Source organism: Aethalodelphis obliquidens, unplaced genomic scaffold (genome assembly GCF_003676395.1).
Source record: "Aethalodelphis obliquidens isolate GAN/ISIS:26980383/991018 unplaced genomic scaffold, ASM367639v1 scaffold43, whole genome shotgun sequence".
NCBI classification, from domain to species: Eukaryota; Metazoa; Chordata; class Mammalia; order Artiodactyla; family Delphinidae; genus Aethalodelphis; species Aethalodelphis obliquidens.
The window spans coordinates 3,250,601-3,270,770 of NW_020837987.1; the positions used below are offsets into that span (position 1 = coordinate 3,250,601).

Here is a 20,170-nt window from a genome sequence, read left to right on the forward strand (position 1 = left end):
GTCGTGCTGCTTGTACTGAATGTCAAAGACACCCCTTAGATCCGTCGGCAAGAAGAGGGCTTTCCATTTCTACCCCCAGCTACCGTTCACCTCGGCAGGAGCAACACTCTTGGGTAACTCGCCCTGATGGAATGGCAGCCTTGCAGGTCACTTCCAGGCAGCCTATCCCAGAGGTGACGACCAAATTAAGATGCTGGAATCACACCGTGTGTGTTGAAAAGAGAAAAGAGAGCTTGGAGCAAAGGGAATGAGATGGGGCAGCTCAGCACACTTGGAATAGGGTGCAGAGATGGTTGGAAGGACCTCGCTGCCTGAGTCCTGGATTAGGCAACGCTAACATGACCCACTTCACACAGTGGCATCAGCCTTCCCCACTGATGAGAACCAGAGTCGAGGATGAGCAAGCCAGTAGACGGTAGGTGCCTGGGGCATGCACACACTCGCTCTATCAAGAGCTACAGGGGCAAGGACGCCTGGCCTAGAACATACATAGCTGGCCGACAAGCCTCTGAGCACCGTGCCTTTTACCTGCACGTCTTGGGCAGGGGACTCGCGACGCCGGAATGAATGTCACCAATAAAGAAGGATGATGCTTCCAACACAAAGCACAGAAGATAATTGAACACGTGCTGCCTGACACCAAAGAGGGACTTTGCCCTTGAAAAGACAATTCGTGTGCATGGAAAAGAAACAATGCCTGGAACCACATTGTCTGGATCCAGGTCTCACTCTGGGACTGAATGAACCCTGTGTTTTGTGAGTGGATTGTTTAAAACTTTTTTTTAAAATTCATTTATTTTTGGCTGCATTGGGTCTTCATTGCTGTGCACAGACTTTTCTCTAGTAGCATCAAGCAGGGTCTTCGTTGCAGTGCGTGGGCTTCTCATTGCAGTGGCTTCCCTTTGTTGCAGAGCATGGGCTCTAGGCACATGGGCTTCAGTAGTTGTGGCACATGGGCTCAGTAGTTGTGGCTCAAGGGCTCTAGAGTACACGTTCAGTAGTTGTGGCACATGGGCTTAGTTGCTCCGCGGCATGTGGGATCTTCCCGAACCAGGGATCAAACCTGTGTCCCCTGCACTGGCAGGAGGATTCTTAACCACTGCACCACCAGGGAAGTCCAGGTGGATTATTTAAAGATGCCAGGTTTCTGCTGTGGGCTGTACCTGAACTAGAAGATGCATTTGAGTCAAAGAATTGAATAAGTGGAAGGAGTGGATTGTAAGGGATGTTGCTGTATTGAGAATACTCAGGGTTTTTTTTTCTATTAACTAATTTTATTTTTTTTTTTAATCTTTTTTTTATTTTGCCACACTGCACGGCTTGTGGGACCTTAGTTCCCCAGCCAGGGATTGAACCCACACCCTCGGCAGTGACAGCGTGGAGTCCTAACCACTGGACTTCCAGGGAATGCCCAAGAATACTCAGTTCTGGTGTATAGAATGAAAGACGCAAATGAGTAGAGCAGTAGGAAAACTCCTAAAATGTGTCTGTAGATTAGGAACGTGTGAGATATGGGAGAGAAGAACAGAACCTATGTCTGGTGAGCATAGACGGAAAGGATGGAACAAATCAATGTTATCAGTTGGTGAACATTTGGGTGGTTTTCAGAACTCACTTTTTAAAAACGTGCAGAGACTTGAACAGACACTTCATTGAAGAAAATATACGAATGGTCCATAAGCACAATAAAAGGTACTCAATATCGTTAGTCATTAGGGAAATTCAAATTAAAGTCACCATGTGATACCTCTAAACATCTACTCAAATGGTTAAAATTTTAAAACACCAAGTGTTAGTGAGGCTATCAACCAAATGGAGCTGTCAACATGCCACTGGGGACCATTAGAGAAATGCAAATCAAAACTACAATGAGGTACCCCCTCACACCAGTCAGAACAGCCATTATTAAAAAGTCTACGAATAATAAATGCTGGAGAGGGTGTGGAGAAAAGGGAACCCTCCTACACTGTTGGTGGGAATGTAAGTTGGTACAGCCACTATGGAAAACAGTATGGAGGTTCCTTAACAAACTAAAAATAGAGCTACCATATGACCCAACAATCCCACTCCTGGGCATATACCTGGAGAAAACCATAATTCAAAAAGATACATGCACACCAGTGTTCATTGCAGTATTATTTCTAATAGCCATGGAAGCAACCTAAATGTCCATCAACAGATGAATGGATAAAGATGTGGTATATATACACAATGGAATATTACTCAGCCATAAAAAAGAATGAAATGCCTTTTGCAGCAACATGGATGAACCTAAAGATTACCATACTAAGTGAAGTAAGTCAGACAGAGAATGACAAATATCATATGATATTACTTATATGGGGAATCTAAAAAAAAGATACAAATGAAACTATTTTTAATATCTTTATTGAAGTATAATTGCTTTACAATGTTGTGTTAGTTTCTGCTGTACAACAAAGTGAAACAGCTATATGTATACACGTCCCCATATCCCCTCCCTCTTGAGCCTCCTTCCCAACCTCCCTATCCCACCCCCCTTAGGTTGCCACAAAGCACCGAGCTGATCTCCCTGTGCTATGCAGCAGCTTCCCACTAGCCATCCATTTTATATTTGGTAGTGTATATATGTCAGTGCTACACTCTCACTTCATCCCAGCTTCCCCTCCCCTCCCCCGCAAGTGTCCTCAAGTCCGTTCTCTACAACTGCATCTTTATTCCTGCCCTGCCACTAGGTTCATCAGTACCATTTTTTTAGATTCCATATATGTGCATTAGCATACAGTATTTGTTTTTCTCTTTCTGACTTACTTCACTCTGTATGACAGACTCTAAAGAAGGATGTCATACATCTTATTACATCTCATTACAAATAACTCAATTTTTTCCCTTTTTATGGCTGAGTAATATTCCATTGCATATATGTGCCACATCTTCTTTATCCATTCATCTGTTGATGGACATTTAGGTTGCTTCCATGTACTGCCTATTGTCAAATGAACGTATTTACAAAAGAGAAACAGACTCACAGACATAGAAAACAAATTTATGGTTACCAAACGGGAAAGTGGGGGAGGGATTAATTAGGAATTTGGGATTAACAGATACACACTACTATATATATTGAATAAAATAGATAAATAACAAGGAACTACTGTATAGCCCAGGGAACTATATTCAATAGCTTGTAATAACTTATAATGGAAAGGAATCTGAAAAAGAATATATATAAGTAAATCACTTTGCTGTACATCTGAAACATTGTAAATCAATTATACTTTAATAAAAAGAAGTGAGTAGTGTGTATAGCTGTTACACTACAACTAGCACAAAAAATGAAGACAATATTCTTCTGACATTCAAAACTATAATCTAACTCAGCAAAGAAGTTGTTTATGTCTTTAACAAACAAGTGATGTTCCAAAATATGTCTTGTTTCACTTTTGTCTTACTCCTTAAAGTAAATGAAACTAGCAACCGACAGGTCAGAACTACACTAGTTAATTGCAAACTTTGGTTGGCTACAGATACAAGACTCTGGAAAAATCAGTGAAAACATTTTGTGATAATCAGTTGACTGTATGGGATTTACGATAAAAAAATACATTTTATTATTACTTATAAATTAGTAATAAACATTCTTTATATCAGCAAAATTCATAATACTTTTAAAATAATACTTTTAATATGTTAAGTTATTAATATGCTAAATAAATAGATGTTAAATATATAACTTTTTCCAGAGAGCCTGCTGTTAAATATTTACCAGTATACTACTGGGCACAAGGGAATACTTTGGATGATGGAAATTATCTATATATTGATTGGAGATATGGTTTCATGGTGTACACATTTGTCAAAACTCATTAAACCATATACTTAAAATGTGTGCATTTTATGGTATGCAAATTGTACCTCAATAAATTTGATTTTTAGAAAAATAATATAAAATTGAAGACTTTGACTGATAAGCTAATGAAGACCTCAGTGAATTCCATAGCGGCTGGGCCTTGAAGAAACATTTGGGGGTCATAGCACAGTTTGTTCAGTTTTTTTTAACTTTAAGCCCAGAGAACACAAAAGTCAAGAACGTCCTCTGACCACCCCCGCCAGTCCCACGGCCTGCACACAGCTGCAACCCCGGGTCCTCCATCCTGAGCCAGTACACCTTTCTCTGTCATCCTCTGAAAATATCCAAGAACTCACTCGTCTATTAAAATAACGCCTGAGATGAACTGCTCTGCAGTAGTTATCAGCCAAGAGTAAAGGAAATGTGTTCTGCACTTTTCAAAGCCTCTTTTATCTGAGTCTTTGATGAATTCCCCAGGAGTAGCCCTTCAGTCCCAGCCCTTTGCACAGGAGGTGAGCAGGAATGACCCCATTCACATGGAGGCACATGTCGGCCACTGCACAGAGAGGAAAGCCAAGTCCAGAAGTTAGGAGGGAAAAATCATAGATCAGGACGCTCTGTCTTCACGAAGCTAAATGTTCAGTGTTTGGAAACAGCCTGTCAGCCCACTGAAACTTTCATTTTTCGTCCAGATAGATATTGCAGTCCCATAATCCTCTGTCATACACGTATGTATGTATATGATCACATACATATATACATAAACATATATATGCTATATATCATATATGCAAGCTTTTATACCAAGATAAATTATTGTTGTAAAAAAAAGACAAATTGATTTTTGCCTATTTGTGAATTAAAATCCTAGCATCAGTCTTCTCTTCAGCAGCCCTCGTGGAATAACTTGCTGTTTAATATCAGTTAATCCATCAGCAGGTATACACAGAATAGTGACTACACGTTTATGACGGCTTCCTGGAAAGATGGGCATTTATTGCGTTGTGTCTCTTTAATTGACCTGGGTAATCCCAGCTCACTGTTTCCATCATATTCCTCTTCTAGACCCAGCAGAGGAAGTATGTGCCTTGAAATCATCACTTTATTGCTATTAATACATACTAGCCAGGACTATTTTGTTTGATATATTTTAATAACCAGTTGATCTTTGGATTTTCACTCTGAAATGATTCTATCACAAAGAGAATCTTTTTTTTTAATTAATTAATTCATTTTTGTCTGCGTTGGGTCTTCGTTGCTGCGCGCGTGCTTCCTCTAGTTGCGGCAAGCGGGGTCTACTCTTCCGTTGTGGTGCGCGGGCTTCTCATTGCGGTGGCTTCTCTTGTTGCAGAGCACAGGCTCTAGGCATGTGGACTCAGTAGTTGTGGCGCACAGGCTTAGTTGTTCCGCGGCATGTGGGATTTTCCCGGACCGGGGCTTGAACCCCTGTCCCCTGCATTGGCAGACGGATTCTTAACCACTGCACCACCAGGGAAGTCCACAAAGAGAATCTTTACATGTTTAATTAATAATAACTTAATTAATAAAGCTTATATTAATTGTAAACTTTGGTGATTTTACAAGAGTAGTTAATTGTAGTTAATGCACAATTATTTAAGGAATAAGGGATCAATTTCTCACGAATGAAATCATGTTGACACAACCCCAGGAGGAAACAGATGTGAGCAAGTCACAGAGAAGACAGTTCAGCCCCAGAAGTTACCCTGCTCTGTAGCATCCCACAGGAGAGACGTAGGGCCCCTGGCACAGAGTTTTGCTGCTCCTTACTATTCAAAATCAGTCCTTGGACATACCCGGCAGTCCAGTGGTTAAGACTCCAAGCTCCCAATGCAGGGGGCCCGGGTTTGATCCATGGTCGGGAAACTAGAACCTGCATTCATGCCTCAACTAAGAGTACGCATGCCTCAACTAAGAGTACGCATGCCACAACTAAAGATCCCGCATGCCGCAACTAAGAGCTGGCATGGCCAAATAAATAAATAAATAATTTTTAAAAAAAGATGAAGAAAAGCAAAATGAGGACTGAATGTCCCCCAGAGCCTGGGTAGATGCAGCAGAGTGAAAGTCCCTCCCCCAAAGAACAACACACAGGAAGTTCTAGAGAGAAAAATCACTGTGACTGAGGAAAGGGAGCCCCTAACCCTGCTCCCCCGCATTCTCAGCAAACTCCCCAAACCCCGCTGATGTGTCTGCACCTGAAGGAAGCAGACTGAGGAGAAATGAGGCTGAGGGGCTTTGGGGTAAGTGCACAGTAAGGCTGCCCTTTGGCAGAAACTCCCACCAGGTCGGGGAGGGGCTGGCTGAGTGTCTTTTCTTTCTTCTCTTGAGAAAGGTTCAAGGGAGTCTTCTGGGCCTCCTATGGAACCGGTGCATTAGTTTGCTAGGGCTGCTGCAACAAGAGTACAGAAATTTATCCTCTCACAGTTCTGAAAGCTAGAAGTCTGAATTCAAGGTGTCAACAGGGTTGGTTTCTTCTGTGGCCTCTCTCCTCGGCTTGTAGGTGGTCATCGTCTCCGAGCGTCTCCACGTGGTCTCCCTCTGTGTGTATCTGTGTCCTAATCTCTTCTTACAAGGACATCATTCATATTGGATTGGGGCCCATCCTAATGACCTCATTCAACCTTAATCACCTCTTTAAAGGCCCCATCTCCAAATATAGTCACATTCTGAGGCACTGGGAGTTAGGATTTCAATATAGAAATTTCTGGAGGACACAACTCAGCTCATAACAGCCAGGAATATATCTGTGGAAGCTATGGAGGCAAGGGTGGGTCCTGGAAGGCTGACCAAGAGCAGCCCCAGGACAGAGGGACTGAGGAACTCTGTGCTCCTGAGGGCAGGCACTGCATCTTACCTGCCTTTATTTCCCAAATGCCGAGCACTAGGCTTGGCACTTAGTAGGGTTTCCAAAAAAATGCTTTTTGAATGAGGGGATGAATGAATGAATGAATGAATGAGCATGTTACTAGAAAAGGTATTCCCGTACTCTGCACCTTTTTTACAAACAGGTGAGAATCTTTCTGGCTTTATTTAAGGACAAGTAAGGGTCCTCTTAATTTCCTCTGAGGTTGGTTCTCTTTGGACCAGGCAGGTGAGGGCTAGGACCAAACTTCATCTTGGCCCCCAACCATTCAGCATCCATCCTCTCTGCACCAAGTCCTCTCCACTCCCCGCCCCCCTCCCTCCCCTCAAGGAGCAGGGCTCAGAACTCAGAGAGCTCCAAAGACCCAAGGGCATGTACACAGCCTAGGAGGAAAACATGTATCAGCACAAAGCTACAGAGAAAACAATGCAATGTCAGGATTAATACACTTGAGGAGACATAATACATCAACTAGTTTCCACGCCCATATTGTCATTTATTATTTATTTATACATTATCATGATGTGGGATAGGGGTGCATTTCCATTTTTTTGACATTTTTTGTATTAGGGGATCCAAAAGAAGCCTCTGGGGCCTGGGAAGCTCTTAGACTGGCCCTGTGCCTGTTAGCTTTCCAGCTAGGAGAAGGAGGTCCTAGTCAGGGTAACATGGTGGTACCCTCACCCTGTGGCATGGAGATCATCCTCAGAAAGAAGCTGGCCACAGAAGCTTGAGTGGAACTGCTTCTGAAGTCAGACTCCATGACGGGTTTTAGGCGAAAAACTGTTTTCTAAATGTTTCCTGTTGGCCCCCCTTTCCCACCAGGCACAGATGAGAGCTGTCATCATAAAGGATACAGGACCTGAGGGGGTTTTTTCCTCCTAAGAGTGGTTTCAGAACTTGGTCAGTTGCTTTGGGAGGGAAATGAGGCAAAAGGCGAACATGTTTCTTTCTCCCAGAAAGAGCACAGTGTGAGGAACAATGATGGTGTGGCTTAGCTCCAAGAGTAACCCTTGTGGGTCCTGACATCTGACATTGTGCCTTTAACAGTGAGCTGGAAAGGATTTTGAAAAAATGCCATTCTGTGCACTGTGGGCAACTGCATGTACAGTAGGTCTGCTCTGAGCAGAGAAGCATCAATATCTATTACTTAGAAACAGATGAGAAGGCGAATCGGCAGCTGCTAGACCATCAGATGAACTGCGCTCTGTTGTGTTTCAAGCCTAACTTTCCTTCTGCCTCTTACATCCCGTAATTGTCAGTGAGCTCCGTGGTACCCTTCCATGACATAACTGATCAACTGCAGGACCATGGCTAATAAACTGATATAAAAGAGCTTATTAAGACATACCTGTAAGTGTGAGATAATATGTGATTCAACACGCGGCACAAACAGCTCAGAAGCCCAAGCTCGCCGCCAAGCTTACTGTGGCTTTCTCCCAGGGAATCACGGCATATGGTACCATAATAGAGCAGGAATTTACAGCAACGGAGATGTATGAGGGAGATTAAAGCTTCATCTGTAAGGACATACTGCGTGGCAAAAAACACCGTTATTGTATTTCCTGCTTTGTATTCTAATGAGAAACTTAATCCCTTTCGGTAGAGTGTGGGCTCCCTCTGCTGCTGGCAGGACATATCAGGACTCTATGCACTAAGGGCTCCCTGGGCACCTGAGCAGAGCAGGTGGCCTGTCCTGGGAGGAGAAAGATGGGGCTGAACATTCAGAGGGACAGACTTGTTCTGTAGGCTCTGCCTCTGTGTGACGCTGGGACTGTGCCCCTACTGCAAGTGATGGAAAACCCAACGATGACCTGTCCACATCACCTGTGTCCATCCTGAAGCAGGTCACAGAAGTGATGCTGAGAGGCAGCCCTCCCCGCTGAGTGGCGACCCTCCCCTCCCTCCCTCTCCTTTCCCTTCTCCTTCTTCTTTTCTCTCTCTCTCTCTCTCTCTCTCTCTCTTTACCTTCCACACAGCCACTGCCAGAAGCTCCTCCAGTTCTGTTTCAGACCCCTCCCAACAGTTTTGCTACTGCTCTGGGTTCTGCCTCGTCCTAGCACGGCCAGCACCTGACTCATGTGGTACCGAGGAGACTGCATCACCCAGAAGGTTTAACAGCTTCCGCCCATCAGTAAGCAACTCGTCTCAAGACACCTGGTCACACCCCACTCTCAGCCTCCCACCACCGGTCCAACTTCAAGAGTTGCTTCGTCTCGGCAACAGGATGTTTTAATGTAGTATCCACCCCAAGAGCAGAAACATTTTAGTGCCATAACTTTGATGTGTCCCTTTTGGCCAAATCTAAATAAATAAATAGACCATTAAACTCCAGCTGTTTCTGCTACCAAGATAGGTATGGGAAGAGGATACGGCTTGGGGGTGGGGTGGGGGGGTCATACACCATACTCTTTGAAACTAGGACCACACTTGCTCCTCTCAGAACCATCAACCATCCTAAGCAAAGCAGCTCATTCTCCGATAATCTGGTTATTCGCGTGGTATCTCAAATTCTCTGATTTCTCTCTTTAAGTTCTAACGGCCATACTACTGTACTTTCAGTTAGTCAATAGAGATGCACGTCTGTGTGTCTGCAGACTTCCTGGTGATACTAGCGGTCTTTTACCAGGTACACATTAGCTACTGGGTGAGAGGGGTGTGGGCATACCGCTAGTTCTCTGGGTTACATATGCTGATATATGATCACCTATTCTCACCTGCAGCCTGCAGAGAAAACGTTCAATTGCATTTCAGCTGGCGTCCTCGGGCACACACATATATATTTCATATCGCCAATTTCAACACTCATAGCATTTATTCATTTGTTCGTTTAACTCAGAAGCCTCCGCAGTCGTCCAGATGAGAGGAGCTTGCCTGGCCAAGGCAGGTGGTAGAAGAGGAGGCGGGGAGGAGCCGGGCCCTGGAGAGGTTTTGAAGACAGACAACAGGATACTCGGGTGAGTTGGATGTGGGCTGAGACAGAAAGCAGGGGGTCAAGGTGACTCCAAGATCTCTGGTGCGCAGTTACGAGGGTGCCCGTTTTTCAATCTGGTTGCAAGGTGGTGCTATTTACTGAGATGGCAAACGATGGAGGGAGACAGGTTCTGAAGGAGAGGTCAGGATTTGTTCGGGGCATGATGCATTTCAGATGCCTGGTCGACATCCTTGTGACGATGTGGGGTGGGCGGGTGGATGTCCTGCGCTGGGTTCCAAGGGAGGGTGGGCTGGAGACAGAACCTGAAATTCACCAGTGGATAGATGGCACTGGATGAGACTGCCAGGGGGTGAGTATAAAAAGCCTGGGGCAGAGTCCTGGGGTAACTTGCAGATAAAGTCAGGAGGAGGGGCGAGCCCCCTCCTACAAAGGAAAAGCGAGAGGAAAACCAGGAGATCACGGGGCAAGTATCTCAAGGAGGAGCGAGAGAGCAACATTGCTGCTGATGGACTGAAATTATCTCAGTAACCCTGAACAAGGCAGCTTCAGAAAATCCTAATTGGAACGGTTCAAGAGAAAGTGAGCCATGAAGAAGTGGAGATGGCAAACAGAAACTACTTTTTTCAGTTTTGCTATAAAGGAGAGGAGAAAAATAGGGCTATGGTAGAAGGTAAATTTTATATTATGTATATTTTATCATAATTAAAAACATGTTTATTTTTAACTGTGATAAAATATACATAATATAAAATTTACCGTCTTAACCATTTTTAAACGCCCAGTTCAGCCGTGTTAAGCACATTCACATTGTCGTGCGACCAATCTCCAGAATTTATCTTGCCAAACTTGAACCCTGTACCCATGACATAACTCTCCATTCCCTTCTCCTCCCAGACCCTGGAAACCACCATCCTACCTTCTGTCTCTATGAATTGGACTACTCTGGTATATTAATCTGCTAAGGTTGCCATAACAAATTACCACAGGCTGGGTGGCTTAAAAAACAGAAATTTATTTTTTCACAGTCCTGAAGCCTACAAGTCCAAGATCAAGTACTGACAGTTTCGGTTTCTCCTGAGATCTCTCTCCTTGGCTTGGAGATGGCCATCTTCTCACTGTGTCCTCACATGGCCTTTTCGCTGTGTGCATGCATCCCTGGTCTCTTCTTATAAAGTCACTAGCGATATTGGGCCCCACCCATAATTACCTCTTTAAAGAACCTGTCTCCAAATGCAGCCACATTGGGAGTTAGGGCGTCAACATATGAATTTAGGGTGGACACAATTCAGTCCACAGCATCTAAGTGCTTCATATAAGTAAAATCATACAGTACATGACTTTTTGTAACTGGCCTATTTCACTTAGCATAACAACTTCAAGGTTCATCCATGTTGTAGTACCTGTTCCAATTTCCTTCCTTTTCAAGGCTGAATATATTCCGTTGTATGTCTATACCACATTTTGTTTATCCATTCATTCATCAGTGGGTGAATGGGTTGCTTCCACCTTATGGCTATTGTGAATAATGATGCTATGAACATGGGTGTGCAAATATCTCTTCAAGACCCTGATTTCAATTCCTTTGAGTATATACCCAAAAATGTATTACTAGATCATATGGTAATTCTATGTTTAATTTTTTGAGGAACCAACATACTACTTTCCATAGCAACTGCACCATTTTACATTCCCAGCAACAGTGAACAAAAGTTCCAATTTTTCCACAATCTCCTCAACACTTGCTATTTTCTGTGTTTTTGATAGTAGTCATCCTAATGGTTGTGAGGTGGTATCTCACTGTGGTTTTGTTTTTTTTTAATTGAAGTATAGTTGATTTACAATGTTGCAGTAGTTTCAGGTGTACATCAAAGTGATATATATATATTATATATATATATTATATATACACATACTTTTTCAGATCCTTTTCCATTATAGGTTATTATAAGATATTGAATATAGTTCCCTGTCACTGTGGTTTTGACTTGCATTTCCTAGTAATTAGTGATGTTGAGCACCTTTTCGTGTGCTTGTTGACCATTTGTATATCTTCTTTGCAGAAATGTCTATTCAAGTCCTTTGCCCATTTTGAATTGGGTTGTTTGTTTCACTGTTGAATTGTAGGAGTTCTCTATATTCTAGACATCAACCCCTTATCAGATATATCATTTGCAAATATTTTCTCTCATTCTGTAGGTTGCCCTTTCATTGTGTTGATAGTGTCCTGAAAGTTTTAATTTTGATGAAGTCCAATATATCTATTTTTACTTTTGTTGCCTATGCTTTTGGTGTCATATCCAGGAAATCATCACCAAATTCAATATCACTTTTAAAAAATTAAAAAAATTTTAAAATTATAAAAAGCACTTTGAGATCCTAAGAGAGTACAGAAGACATGTGGCAATGGAACAAGAATTTAAAAGTCCCATTAGGGGACTTCCCTGGTGGCGCAGTGGTTAAAAATCTGCCTGCCAATGCAGGGGACATGGGTTCGAGCCCTGGTCCGGGAAGATCCCACATGCTGTGGAGCCACTAAGCCTGTGCACCACAACTACTGAGCCCAAGTGCCACAACTACTGAAGCCCACGTGCCGAGCCGGTGCTCTGCAACAAGAGAAGCCACTGCTATGAGAAGGTCGTGCACTGCAACGAAGAGTAGCCCCCGCTCACCACAACTAGAGAAAGCCGTGAGCAGCAATGAAGACCCAACACAGCCAAAAATAAATACATTAATTAATTAATTTTAAAATAAATAAATAAAATAAAAGTCCTATTAATTGAGACAAAGGTTATTTAAACAAAATAGAAAATGCATATCTACTATGAACTCTTACAAGGTAAATATGAGTGCAAAACTGTTATAAAAACAAGGAGAAATCTATAGAAACACAATAGTATGGTAAGAACTTTAAATAATTCTTTAGTCTTTGATAGATCTGGTATATAAAAAAATTAACAGGTATATAGAAGATATAAATAGCTTCATGTTGTGTATGTGTCAAACTTGTCTACAACCAACAAAGGGTACACCTTTACCAATCCCATAAAGCATTTTAAAAAATCAGTCACAAATAATGCAATGAAAAAATCTCAGGAATTTTATACAAGCCTACATTCTCTGATTCCAGTGCAATTTTTTTTTAATTCAAGTGTTAAAAGTTTTCAGAATTCAAACACTTGAAATTTTACAATCTTCTGGTGGTTCATTGTACTGTTCAACAGACATTTCCAGCTTTCCATTTTCTAGGCACAGGGTAGGATTGTACTTCTTCACCCCCTTTGATGTTAAGAATAGTCAAATGATTTTCTTTGGCCAATGAAATATGAAGAGAAATGATGGGTATCATTTCTGGGTGGAAACTTAAAGGGACAGTGCATGATTCACTAGGTTATCTCTGCCATGGCAACTGGTAACAGCAAGATGGCAGCTGCTCTGTTAGCCTGGGTCTCAGAGTGGGGAGACCTGGAGCAAAGCCACCAGCCAACCTCGGTGAGCAAGAAATAAACTTTTGCTATTTTAAGCCATTAATATTTTGAGAGTTTTGTTATACAGCATAGCCTAGCCCATCCTGACTGATACAAGCCTCCTAAATAACTTCTCAGCTAAAAAGATCAAAACTGCAAGTTGGAGACAAGAAAATAAGTGCTATTTTCAAAATGATGGGCTGGCCACTCAGTTTTTCTCTTCTTCCCCCTAAGACCCTACAAAAATGATAGTAAAGGACTAAAATGGGAATAAATCCACAATGACAATGAGAACAAGAAGTTGTCCATCAGCGGAAGAAAGTTTAAAAAAAAATTGTGAGACTGTGTCAAGCTGATACAGAAGTAATGACAGATGACACACCGCAGAGGAGGTTGCCGATCTTCCCTACAGAATTCCAGAGAGGCATAAGACAGAGTACGCAAGTGAGACCGGGCCAAAAACACTGGGATTACTCCAAAGGCTCTGTCTTAAACAGTCCAGTCCTTAGCTCCTCCCCTCGTTCAGAATGCAGGGCCTCCAGAAAGATCAACTCTCCAAGTGAAACACCTGAGAGTTCTTCCATTAAATAACAAAGAAGAAAAGGGAGGAGGAGGAAGAGGAGGAGAAAGAAGGAAGAAGGAAGGAGAGAAGGAAGGGAGGGAGGGAGGGAGGAAGAAGGAGGGAAGGGAGGGAAAGAAAGAGAGACAGAAATTTGTATTCATTTGCTAAGGGCTGCCTTAAAAAAGTACCACAAACAGGAAAAAAACAACCTCAAAGGAAAGAGAACTAATTCAGGAAATAGAAGAGAATTAAAATTTTTTTCTAATTATAATCATAACTATATTCAGGAAGTTATTGCATTCAAAATCATAAACAAGATACTAAGTAAACGGCACAATCAGAGAACAAGAAAGGGCTCTTACAGAATGAAAATATCATGCTGAAATAAATTGAAGGCCCAGAAGATAAAACAGAAGAAATCTTCCAGAAAGCAGAGCAAAAAGACCATGAGATGGGAGACATGAAAGAAATGAGACTCAGAAGACCTTTCCAGGAGGCCCAGTTTTACAGGCATTCCAAATAAAGAAAGATAGAAATCAGAGGGGAAACATTATCAAATGAGCAATACAACAATATCTCCAAAAGGTTAAAGTTATACGTTTTCAGATTGAAAGTACCTACAGAGCAAACAGCACAAGGTCTTTTAAGAGACCCATGTGTCTGCAAAATTTTAGAACACTGGGAAAAAAAGAAAATACTCTAAAAGCTTCCGCAAGGAAAAAAATACCACTTATGAAGGAACAAAATTCAGATTTTTTATCACCAACACCAAATGTTAGAAAACAGATGACATACCTTCAAAGAGATTGACTATTAAACACAACTGAATCATGGATTGACAAGAAAACAAACAGCTGTGGAGAAGTTTATTTGAACAATTAGAGAGAGACAAAAGTGGGTTGTATATCAGTTAGATGATATTATTTTATTTACATTACTTTATTGAGTACAATAACTGTAGTGTAGTTATGCATGAGAATGTCTTTGTTCTTAGGATATATATACTTGGGGTGAAGTGACATGATATCTGAAAGTTACATTAAATGGTTCAGAAAAACTGTGCATGTGTATGTGCATTTGTGTGTGTGTGTGTGTGTGTGTGTGTGTGTGTGTGTGTATGCATGCACACCACATGTGTGTAGACAGAAAGATATACCAAATATGGCAAAATCTTAATGATTAGTGGATCTATGTGAAGGACATATAGGTGTTCTTTTCACTATTCCTTCCATTTTTTTATAGATTTGATATTTTTCAAAATGAAAAGTAAGGAATTTAAGAAATACAACTGATACATAACAAAGCTGTAAGGGAAAATAGCAAATAATTTTTAAATTTCTTAATTTAAAATAATTCAGAGGGAAAATTCTTTTTTCTAGAAGTTTGTAATTAACCAAAGAATTAAAGTATAAGATTAAATATTCAGACAGACATGCAAGAACATAGAAATTTTACCTACTAGCTCTTTTTCTTAGAAAACTACTTGAAGGTGTGCTTCAAAAAGATGAGGGGTTAAACCAGGAAAGAAAACAGGGAGTCCAAAACACAGGATACAACCTAAAACAGCAACAAAGGGAAATCCACAATGACAGGAATGCAACAGGCCTAGAGAGGAACCTGTCCAGATTAAAGAGCGAGGAGGAAGACAGGTATCTGATAAGAAAAGTGGAGCTGTCAGAATACATGATATGATGGAGAGTTTAGAAATGTTCAGTTTTCTTTGATAAAGAAAAACAAGGCACCCCAATTTCATTGCAGCATTATACACAAGAGCCAGGTCATGGAAACAACCTGAGTGTCCATCAGTGGATGAATGGATAAAGAAAATGAGGCATATGTATACAACAGAGTATCACGCAGCCATAAAAAAGAAGGAAATCCTGCCATTTGCGACAACATGGATGGGCCTAGAGGGTATTATGCTCCACGAAATAAGTCAGACAGGGAAAGACAAATACCATATGATTTCACTTATGTGTGGAATCTAAAACAAAACAAGTGAACTGAAAAGCAGTTATAGATAAAACCGAAACAGAGTCACAGATACAGAGAACAAACAAGTGGTTGCCAGAGGAGAGCTGGGGTGGAGACAGGAGTGAAATGGGTTGAGGGAGATCAAGAGGTACAAACTTCCAGGTACAAAATAAATGAGTCACAGGACAAAATGTACTGCATAGGGCATATCGTCCATAATAATGTAATATCTTTGTACGGTGGCAGACGGTAACTAGACTTATCATGGTGATCATTTTGTAAAGTATAGAAATGTTGAATCGCTATGTTGTGCACCAGGCACCAACGTAGTGCTGTGGGTCAATTATACTTCAAACAAACAAACTCGTAGAAAAAGAGATCAGATTTGTGGTTACCAGAGGCAGGGGGAAGGGGGTTTGAGGGGAGGAGGAATTGGATGAAGGTGGTCAGAAGTTAGAGACTGCCAGTTATAAGGTAAAGAAGTCCTAGGGATGTAATGTACAACATGATTCATATAATTATATTATACTTTGCTTTATGTTACGTATGTAAATCGTTAAGAGAGTAAATCCTGAGTTCTCATCACAAGGAAAAAATATATTTTCTTTTATTCCTTTTTCTTTTTTTTTGTATCTATAGGAGATGATGGATGTTCACTAAACTTACTGTGGTAATCATTTCACGATATAGCTAAGTCAAATCATTATGCTGTTCACCTTAAACTTATACAGGGCTGTAGGTCAATTATATCTCAATAAAAAGGAAGGAAAAAAAGACTGAATTATGATTACAGATTGTAATATGAATAAGATGTAGCACAGATAATAAGAAGCACAGATAATAGAAGCTGAGAATGTAGAAAAAAGGATGCAAACTTACTGGAAGGTTAGAGATGCTGGCATCTTCATCTTTTAAAGCTGGGAGTCAAGAGACACTGTCTATACCTGATGGAATAAGAAAGAGAAGGTGTAAGTGTGTTGCTTAAACAATATACAACTTTGGAACTGAAAATAGTAATATGTGTATTAGGAAACTAAGGAAGAAAAGTAGGAGCTGTGGAGTGTGTCAAATCCCTATCCATCAGGGGATTAGAAAATGTCTAAACTATATAAATGAAGACATCATAGCATAGGTATGTTATTTAAATACATAGCTTCTTGGGGCTTCCCTGGTGGCACAGCGGTTTAGAATCCACCTGCCAATGCAGGGGACACGAGTTCAAGCCCTGGTCTGGGAAGATCCCACATGCCACGGAGCAAATAAGCCACCCGTGTGCCACAACTACTGAGCCCACATGCCACAACTACTGAAGCCTGCGCGCCTAGAGCCCGTGCTCCTCAACAAGAGAAGCCACCACAATGAGAAGCCTGCGCACCGCAACGAAGAGTAGCCCCTGCTCGACGCAACTAGAGAAAGCCCGTGCGCAGCAACAAAGACCCAAGGCAGCCAAAAATAAATAAATAAAAATTTTAAAAATAAATAAATAGCCTCTTAACTCATTTCCTGATGCCGCATTTGCCTTCTCCTCACACACGCAGTTTACAGTCCAGCCTCAATGGCTCTCTTGTAGTTCCTTAAACATTTCAGGCAGGCTCCTACTTCAGGGTCCTTCTGTTCCTTCTGCCTGGAATTCTCTTCCATATGATGTCTCTGTGACTCTCTGTCTCTCCTCCTTCAGGTCTTTTTTCAAAAGTCACCATCTCAGTGAACACTTCCCTGATCCACCGCTCTCTGTCCCCACTACCTGACTTTTTTTCCTCTGTATAACTTGACTTATCACATCTAATATACATATTCTGTCCTTTATTTCTATATTTATACTATATCTCCACTCCACCAGTACTATGTAGGGGGGGATGCAGTGATGCTTCCCTGTTTTTATTCACCTCTATATACACTGGTACCTAAAACAGTTGCTTAGGCACATAGAAGGCAGGCACTCAATACATAGTTAATAAAAGACTAAATGAAGGAATAACTACAGAGCAAGCTGGACGTAAAGTTTTACCTTTGGGAACTAAGACTGGTTGGGTAGGAGTGGGCCAGGAATAGCTGCTTTTCCTCACGTACAACTGACTTTTTTTAACCATATTATTTTGACCAGGGTTTAAAGAAATTATTATTACCTTTACAAAATAGGAAAATGTTTTAAGATATTATGAAAGAGAAAAAAATAAGGCAATTGAAAACACTATACACACACACACAAACCTGTACTCACAAGTAAATTCATTCCTTAAATATTTTCATTATTAAACAAGAAAGAATAAAAACAAACAAATAGAATATTCATCTGAAGGAACCAGAAAGAAATTAACAGTGGAAATATGAAAAGGAGGTAGAAATAAATAAAGAAGAAAGTAATCAGTACTGATAAATTTCAGTTCCTTGGGGAAAAAAGAAAAACAGCAACATATTAAAATAGCTGGAAAGCATAATCAAGAAACACAAAGAAACAATAGCCCAAATAAACAATCAAGTCAACAATCCCTAAAAGGGATATGACCACAGATACAGATGTGATAGCCAGCTGTTTCTAAAATGTGAAACCCTGAATGAAATGAATGGTTCTCTAGCAATTAAAGTTATCTTGAGAAGAAACAGAAAACCTGAACAGGCTGATGAAGAAACCCAAATGGTCTGACAGAGAGTCCTTTCATATCTGCCCTAAAATAGTCACACAGCTACATAAAGAATTTATCTTTGTTTTGTGACTTATTTTTTAAACCTTTAAATATTTAATCTATTGGGAATGTATTTTTTATTTAAGGAATGAGGTGAGAAGCCCCGTCTCTGCTTATCTGGTTTCCTTCCCTCTTCATGGGTGTGTGCCACTCAGGCATCATCAGCCCAGGTAGGGCTGCATCTTCCCCTGTGAGTGGAAGTCACAGGACCCATCACATGGCCCATTGTACAGCCTGTCCACAAAGGGTCTCAAAACGTGACACCCGGAAATAGAAGTCGACTCCAGACTGCCATTTTTATCATCTCTCCCCGCAAAATCTTGCCTGTTTACATATTAGAGAAAAAGCATCCTTAATGTTTAAGAATGTTAAATTCAAAACACATGGATTCTCTATACCCAAGAATTGAAAGAGATATTTATACATCAATGTTCATAGCAGCATTATTCAGGAGAGCCAAAAAGAGAAAACAACCTGGGGCTGCCCTGGTGGCGCAGTGGTTAACAAACTGCCCGCCAATGCAGGGGACACGGGTTCGAGCCCTGGCCTGGGAAGATCCCACATGCTGTGGAGCAACTAAGCCCGTGTGCCACAACTACTGAGCCTGCGCTCTAGATCCCGCGAGCCACAACTACTGAGCCTGTGTGCCACAACTATTGAAGCCCGCGCGCCTAGAGTCTGTGCTCTGTGACAAGAGAAGCCACCGCAATGCAAAGCCCGCACACTTCAGTGAAGAGTAGTCCCTGCACCCCACAACTAGAGAAAGCCCGTGCGCAGCAATAAAGACCCAAAGCAGCCAAAAATAAACAAAAAAATAAATATTTTTTTTTAAAAAGAGGAAACCACCCAAGTGATGAATGGATATACAAAATGTGGTTATATATATTATATATTATATATATATATATATGAGAGAGAAATGTTATTAAATAGGAAAGAAATTCTGACACACGCAACAGTATGTGAGACAGGCTGGGACCTGGGACCCTTTGCTGCAGTGCTTGCACCAGGACAAACCTCTCCTCAAGCAACAAAATACAAAGAATGTATAGGGACTAAAAATAACTGTGCACATGTGCATTTGGGGCAAATTCTGGACAAGGTACAAAGAGACCAAAAAACCCAACTGCCACTTCTGAAGAGCTGGATGCAAAAACAGGGTGTCGGGAGCATAAGCAGCGTGCTGTACATGCCTCCTGCAGTCACCACCACCAAAGGGGTGGGCAAAACACCTAAGCCTCCCCTCTGGCCCGACCCCTGGACACACCCCTACCCTCACCCCATATTAGGAACAAGCTCATCAGCCCCAGGGAGTGAACAAGGGAACCTGTTACTTGTTCTTGCTCCCGGCTGCTGCAGCAGGGGCCCCAATAAAGCCTTGCCTGAATTTCTTGTCTAGCCTCTGATCAATTTCTATGGATTGGGGAAGGCCAAGAACCCTGGTCGGTGTCACACGGATGAATCTTGAAGACATTATGCTAAATGAAGTAGGCTAGTCACAAAAGGACAAACGTTGTATGATTCCACTTGTATAGGTACCTATAACAGGCAAATTCAGAGACACAAAGAATGGTTCAAGGGCTGGGGGAAGGGGGGATAGGGCACAGTTTTAGTTTTACAAGATGAAAAGAGTCCTAGAGATTGCACAAGGTGAACGCATTTAAAACTACTTAACTGTGAACTTAAAATGGTTAAAGTGGTAAATTTTATATTTTGTCACAACTGAAAAGTCAGCACATGCATGACACAGGGTTAGGGAGCTGACATTCCGGCCAACACACACCACCAGGGAATTCACCCCAGGACAGCGTGTGTGTGTGTGTGTGTGTGTGTGTGTG

At 41.6% G+C, this 20,170-nt stretch overlaps 1 long non-coding RNA gene across 3 annotated transcripts in view; it reads right to left on the reverse strand.

Annotated features, from left to right (window-relative positions):
- Positions 1-20,170, reverse strand: part of LOC113605763 (uncharacterized) — a 30,334-nt gene that overhangs the window by 9,607 nt on the left and 557 nt on the right. Inside the window, exons 2-3 of one of the 3 annotated variants that reach the window (XR_003427328.1) lie at positions 16,528-16,592; positions 15,134-15,231 (exon numbers count right to left, since the gene is read on the reverse strand). This is a non-coding gene — a long non-coding RNA (uncharacterized LOC113605763). Of the gene's footprint in view, positions 1-12,420; positions 15,232-16,527; positions 16,593-20,170 lie in introns of those variants that run through there. The other 2 variants (XR_003427329.1, XR_003427327.1) reach the window with 2 other exon arrangements.